The sequence below is a fragment of the Silene latifolia genome, chromosome 9, assembly GCF_048544455.1.
Source record: "Silene latifolia isolate original U9 population chromosome 9, ASM4854445v1, whole genome shotgun sequence".
Lineage (NCBI taxonomy): Eukaryota > Viridiplantae > Streptophyta > Magnoliopsida > Caryophyllales > Caryophyllaceae > Silene > Silene latifolia.
Window position 1 is genome coordinate 64429629 of NC_133534.1, and position 7710 is coordinate 64437338.

At 38.0% G+C, this 7710-nt stretch overlaps 1 long non-coding RNA gene across 1 annotated transcript; it reads left to right on the top strand.

Annotated features, from left to right (window-relative positions):
• Nucleotides 1-980: 980 nt before the first annotated feature.
• LOC141599864 (uncharacterized) lies at nt 981-3176 on the top strand. The gene is made up of 2 exons (XR_012524002.1): nt 981-1049; nt 2974-3176. It is a non-coding gene; the product is annotated as an uncharacterized LOC141599864 (long non-coding RNA).
• Nucleotides 3177-7710: the final 4534 nt, after the last annotated feature.

The following is a 7710-nucleotide window of genomic DNA, read 5'->3' on the forward strand; positions in this document are numbered from 1 at the left end:
GGGTGTTCCTTCCGTTCCACCTCCGTCAACAACCTGCTCTCCGCTCCTCGCATTTTCCGGTCATTCTCCCTTTCTCTTTTCTTTTCTTTACTTTATTATACTTTCTCCGTCTCAATCATTTGTTTATATTCCCTCCGTCTCAATCATTGGAATTGTTGTTTTAGGTGTCCGGTCGAATTGAGTGCTTGTCTTGATACAATGCAGCCTTTTCATACAGCGACCGCGTCCGCTTTGATGACTTCCATGCTTTCCATCACTCGCCACACTCATGCTTGGCTTATTGATGGTAATGACGATAATTGATGTTTTTGTACACTAGTTACGAATTCCTCCTTTTTCATTCAGTTGTTCATGTTTTCTTTTGTAATAAATGGGATAAGAACCTTCAGACTTAATCAAGTTAACAGATAAGATGCTCAATTGAAGTCTAGCTGTTGATTGGTAGTACTGATTAGTAATGTTTGTTCTTTCAGATTTATAGCTCAAGTTTACAAGTAGGCGAGACAAGCAAATAGAGATCAATCACTCACGGATAATATTAAGTTAGAAACGCATTTTCTTATTGATTATTTTAGAGTTTTGGCTGAATGCCATTAACTAGATGATACAATCATATAGAGATTAATCACTCACCAAAGATAATATGGATAACATCGTAGGTTCTAGAGATCCCTTACTCTGCAATTTACGGGAGCCATTGTGGCACTAGGGTAATGTTGTTGTTGCTTGCTCTAAGGATTTGTGTTTCTTGTATTCTTGTCTTCTATGTTACCTTCTGGAAAGGAAATCGGAATGTTTTGTTTGATGCGCTAAATGGATCATAATTATCAAAGCCGTGACAAAGCTATGACTCGTCTGATTACTTTATGGGTGTTGACTGTTGAGTTTAGTTTGTTATTCCAGAATTTGACATAGGTAAGATGCTCAATAGAAGTCTATCTATTGATTGTTAGTGCTGATTAGTAATGTTTGTTCTTTCAGATTTCTAGCTGAAGGTTATCAACTAGACGAGACAAGCAAATAGAGATCAATCACTCAAGGATAACTAAGTTAGAAATGCATCTTCTTATTGATTATTTTAGAGTTTTGGTTGAATGGGATTAACTAGATGAGACAACCATATAAAGATCAATCACTCATGGAAGATAAATTTGGATATCATCTTATAGAGTCTATAATTTGCTTGCTCTAGAGATCCCTTACTCCGCAATTTGCGGGAGCCATTGTGGCATTGGGGTAATGTTGTTGTTTGCTTGCTTTAAGGATTTGTGTTTCTTTTGTTATGTGATTGTTCTTGTCTTCTATGTTACCTTTTGGAAAGGAAATTGGAATGTTTTGTTTGATGCGCTAAATGGATCATACTTTTCTAAGCCGTGACAAAGCTATGACTCTTCTAATTACTTTTTGGCAATTTTATCATAAACCTCACTTATTCTCTTACTGAATTTATAGTTGCGGGCCGGAAGAAATAGGGTACTTTAAGATAGAAGATTTATAGGGCAATTGATCATTCATATCTTAGAAGTCTAATCTTCAAGTAGAATATGGAGCTTCGAGTTAACTTGATTTTGTTAAGCAAAGATTGTTGGATGTTGAGCTTCGAGTTATGTGAAGCGTATTACCATAAGAACTTTGAATTTTGAACTATGTGGTAGAGTGTCTTAAGTTATGCTTGTAGTCTAATACCATCAGATATGGAGAATCATACATTTGTAGTCCTTGCCAACTTTCTAAACCTTGAGACGTGGATTTACTTATCATTTACCTCCCTTCTGATCTTTTATTTATCTCCATTTTTTTTATCGTGAGAAATCAAAGAGCGATCTTATATGTTCCATTTTCAAGTTAAACTTCCTGAATTCAAGTTTTTAATGGTATCTTCAAGTTAGCATAATTTATTTTCGTTAGTTTCCTAAATTCTAAATTTGAGGTATCCCTTTCATATTGTAATCTGGTAGATCAAGTTGTTTATCGGTTGTGCTCTTCCTTTAAGGTCAGTCAGTAAGTGTTCGTAAGATGTGAGTCTGTATTCTACTAAGCTCCGCACAACCACATGATTTTCGACCAAAACATCAATTCCCTTGTCTTCCTTTAATAAAAAAGATGACATAGCTGATCCGTAGTTCTAGTGGCATTCCTGAATAATCTTCTCAGTTTTCAATATATGTGGGGGGATTTTGAAAGTAAGAAGATTGAAGTAACACTAAGGGAGTGATGACTTGGAATGATGAGGACAACTTATTTGGCTTTCTTAAAGGTTGTTATTGGTGTTTGTTGATGACTTGGAATGATGATGCTACCAATTGTTTGGGTCCAAGCACTCATAAAACCTCGTTATTTTAAATCCTCAGCTCTGTCTAACCTTAGAAGGGTAGAATCATTGGAAACTTGGGGAATTTTTTTTAAGATACTCCAACCGGATTCTCATATATGACCGACCACCTTAGCTCTTTCTCAGTACTCAGTAGTACCACCCCCTCATTTCTGTGAGCTCAACTGGTCAAGTCTGATATTACTGTCTCATATCTGCTAATTCAACTTCCAGTTTGTCTCCTCGAAGTGCTTGTCTTAGTCAATAAGACAGTGAGAGAGTTTGTTACTTTGGCAGTATGGTGTATGACATTGAAGCGCCTAATGTCCTACTTAAATCATAGTATCAAATCTTGTTGACACATCGTATTGCAGTTGCTGTAACCTCCAAAATCACTATATCTCCGTGTGGCGTCCCCTATGTAGTGTCCTGAGCCTAATTTAGTAGTACTATGTTTTGATTGTATGGCTTCTTAAGTTTGGTCAATCCATTCCTGCAGTGTTGAAAAAGCGCCGCACTGGAAATTTAGCGTCATTATACGATTGTATCTAGGTTATTCTATCCTATAATAGCTCTCTGTGTGAATTCATTATTACTTCACTCTTTATCTAGGTATATCGTAAAAAGTTTGAATACTCATCTTTGAGGTACCCGAATTGCAGACAAGTAATAAGGCAGCGGCAGCAGGAATATGATGCAATGCAACCTTTTTCAAACGTGTGAGGATTTCGATGTATTTAAAGTCTAGATTTGTGTTTTTTCTCTTTTGGTATACGGCAGAGTACTGAATTGGAAGTAGCTTTGTTGATGTCTTCCCTTGACTTTTTAAGATGTTCAATAATCTGGTTCTCTTATCTTGTGTCAAGCAACTCTGAGTTTATAGTGTTCATTGGCCCCTTGCTAAAGTGAGACTGTTACTCTGGATTAATGGCAAATTGGTGATAAGGTATTGAGACTAATTTTAGTACATCTTAGTTTGTTGATTTCACTGAATGTATGTAGTACATCAAACTGGTTGAGGTGTTTGATGAAAATGCAATTAGACTAGATCAATATGGTCCTTAATTTGTTTTCCAGATGACTGGAGTGAAAGGAGATGTAGAGGAAGAGGGCCGAGGGGGTAGTCGTATTATGGTTTATTGGGTCTTTAATTTTCCAATGCAGCTTGTCTGGGTCATTACTCGTTATGCTGAGAGATATTCGACATAGTATGACTAGCGTTGATAACGAGATGAGACAGCTCATGAGCGGTGATAATGAGATAAACGACATATTTTTCTCTTTCTTGTCATTCATTGATGAAAATAAAAGGGAGTATAGCCGCATACTTCTACTATGTTATCTATTACTCGTACAATCTATCACCTAGTACAATCATGAATAGAACTTGTTACGACTTACATTTACACATGCACTTGCATTGTTCTTCATTTATTGATGTTTTTACTAATTATTCACCGCGTTATCTAATAACATGTAACACTTGCCTAAAACGGAGGATGGGGAGGATAGGATCGAATCGGTAAAATCGGATCGTAGAATCGTAAGATTCTACAAACTCACTAAATATAATTTTTTATTTGGTAAAAACATATAATTGAAAATCAAAACACTTATTTATTAATATTTATCCATAAAATATTGGTAATTAATGATTTTTGTATCATTGTATGAACAACTTACACGAAATTTGGGTTTTACGGTGTCATTATATAAAAATATATATTAATTTTTTTTTATTATGGAATCGGATCGTAGGATCGCATTATGATCCCAACTCTAGAAATTTTCAAATTAATAGGATCGTAAGATTCTACAATTATGATAGAATCGTAGGATCCAGGATCGGTCAATCATTTTTGGATCGTAAAATCGTAGAATCGTTGGATCGAATCGCGATTCTGACAACAATGGGAGGATCTACACCAATAGTAACATACCATATTTGGCCTGAAAAATGACTAAATTACCCTTACATTCACTCCCTATTTACAACTTATTGTTTAATTACACAGCTCATTCATGTGGTCCCAATCAAACTTTTCAACTTTATCCCTCACTTTTCCACATTTTCTTAAATAATCCAATTTTTCCTATATTACCATTTGTCTGGATCGGAGGGAGTATTGAATTAGTTAAAACCTTTATGCAATAGCCAAATTGACCCTCTTATTAAGCCACCACCACCACCACCCCTAGCCTGAATCCAGGCCCCTCCCCAACCCCAGGCTCTTCCCACGAAGCTCACACAACATTTTAAACCCCAGGCTCTTCCCACGAAGCTCACACAACATTTGAATTTTCCGTTGACTTTCTTTTCTCCGACATTTCACGTCCTAACTTCATCTCATGCGTTAGATCTAGGGTTCTTTGGCTAGGTTAGGTAGTGGGTTAAAGTGGATTTTGTCGTCTTAGGTGGGTTTTATGGTGGTTCATGTGTTCAACGACGGTTGGTGTTTGTCTAGTGGCGGTGTTCAGCGCTGGTGACGAGTGTATGGTTAGACCTAGTCATGGGCTAGGTAGCTCCGGACATGGACACGACACAAGACATGTGACACGACATCTCATGAAATTTAGGACATTGGACACGTTATTTAAATTTAATAAAATATATATTTTATAGTTATAAATGTTTAATTTATTTTTAATAAAATATATATTTGCTACTAAATTTAAATAAGAGATGGTAAAACTTGGTCTTGATTATAACTCATTTTTATTTCCCACCCAAATCCATCTTCTAATCAATCTCTTTGGCGAGTTTCGCGAGCTCATTTTTCGTCTAAATAAATCATTCACCTCAAGTGAAAACCAAATACCAAGTACACGCGTCGGACACGTGCCTTAATACCATGGACACGCGTAAATAAATGAAGAAGGTTAGACACAGCTTTATAGGCATCCGACATGTTTAGGCGCATGTTCGACGAGTTTTAATATCTGACACGGTGTTGGACACGGGACGACTAGTTAAGAGGAGTGTTCGTGCTACCTCGGTCGTGGGGTGGTGTTAGGCGGTGTCTGGTAGTGATAGGGTTTGTGAGTGGGGTAGTTGGTGGAGATGTGAGTGAGGTGTCGGTCGTTACTTTGCGTGGGGTTAGTTCGAGTGGATGTGGATAAGATATAGCATAGCTAATGTTATGATTTTATAAGTTATTAGTTAACGTGGCGTAAAATTTGTAAAAACGTCAACCGACATAGAATAGGCACAAATTCATATACATAAGTTACTCGAACCTGTGGCGTATAAATCTATGTAATGTGATTATGAAAGTTGTGACTAAATGCATTGCCAATAGATTGAAGCGAGTCATGCCCTCACTTGTTGGTGATTTTCAAAATGGTTGATGCGTGTCATTTATATGATGTTTTACATCTCTTTTTACACGCATTTCAGAGCTCAATTGTGCCATATATGCCCATATTTCTCTATTTTCCTCTACTTTCGTGCTTTATTACTTTATTGCAGAAATGTGGAGAATTTAGCGGGAAATCAAGCCAAATCCGCCCCCGAGTAATCTGCATTGCAAATGACGTAAAGGAACTGCTTAAGGAACAAGCTTGGTGCGCGATCCAAGGCCCAAAAGACAAGTCCACGAGTTAAAAGAAGTCAAGTAGCAGCTTAGCCAGTCGACCGACCAACCTAGTCAGTCGATCGACCAAGGCTCGGTTCCCAGAAGCTACTGTTGCTGAGGAGAAGTCGATCGACCAGCATCTTCAGTCGATCGACCAGATTTCGATTCCAGACGGAATTAGAAGATTGAGAAACTCAAGGCCCGTGAAGTTTAGGTTTTAGGAAATAGATGTTGCGTTTATTTGCTATATAACGTAACATAACTTTCAGTTTTTATCATTAAGTTTTATATCACATACAGTATCTTTAGTTCTAGCTTATTTCCGAATTAGGGTTTGATATATCGACTTTTGCATCGGATCTTTCAGTTCTTAATCTTAATCTTCCTTTGAAATCTCGGTATTCCTCTGCCCTAATTCCTTTTCTGCTTTATTTTCGTTAGTATTAGAATTGCTAGATTTGTGCCCGAAGCCAATTATTGTTATTGTTAATTGCTATCTATTTCAAATCATGAATTCAGTACCCTATTGTCTTAGTTTATTTGTTGTTTTTACCTTCGTCATGAGTAGCTAAATAGCTTGTGCTAGGATGTAGGCGATTTATGGCTAGGCGGCAATAGGTTAGACACGGATGAACCGCGTGTCGATCGATCGATCGACATTGTTGGTCGATCGACTGACCTTGTAAGGATATCTTCGTCTTAATTGTTTTTAATCTTGTATCTGACAAGTTGAATGCATGCGACCAGTTAGATACCTATTTTGTGACCGACCCATTAGACCGAAAGGTAGGGTAGGTTATTTGACCATCAATTAATTCGACTAAACTGTGCTAAAGATCGAAAGATAGGTATAGTTTAGACCATTAGTCGCTTTTCAGGACGAAAGTCAGTATTAGTGACATTAGGGACTTATAGCGAGATCGAGAGATGCTATTTGTTAGGAGTGGACCGAGAGGACCTCTTATTTCCCGCCTTACTTGTGTTTAATTCAGACCGACTTAGTTTTCCGCCGGAAAAGCCGTAATGACCCGACCATCCTAGTACCTTTCTTTTATCTGTTTAATCCACATCTTTAGTTTATTTTCTTCTTATTGTTATTAGTTATAGACCAATTCAACCAACCCCCCCATGATTACCTTTGATCGATCATAGAACAACTAAAGTTTACAAGCGCCTCCTTGCGGATCGACCCTGTTACCACTAGCCTAGGTTAGTCTTAATAGGAATTATAAATATTATCTTTGGTACTCACAGCGACGGGTATCAAATTTTGGCGCCGTTGCCGGGGAGGCAATAGTCCTAATTTTAGTTGTTTTTATTTTAGTCTTTCTCCCTTTTATCTCAGGGAACCTCGGTTCCTTGAGACCGTTTTCATGTCGTTCTTTCTAAGATTTCCGCAGAAAGAGAACGAAATTTTTGGGGCTTATGTCGCCAGGCTTATGGAGTGGGTAGAGCCCAGACGAGAAGCATTTTCTCCACTCCAAATAATCTTGACCATCATCCATGGGGTGACCAACCCTACGCGAGCATACCTAAACTCTAAAGTAGACCTCACAGGAATGCCCGAAAAGGAGGCATTGGAGTTTTTTGATTGGTTTGCTGCTGAGTCTCTAAAACCTAACTTTGTGCTTCCTGAATCGACTGTCCCTATTACTACTGCTGTGTTAACCCCTCCGCCCCGAACTGGGAGCAAGAAGGAGGAAAAACTTGTTGTTTTAGACATCGCAGGAGCTGGTTTGGGGAAGGAAGAGCCGTTGGATGCTCCAGCTGCGACAGAGCCTATCGTTTCAAGAGGAGGTCTTGGTTGCTTAAGCTATGGGACTG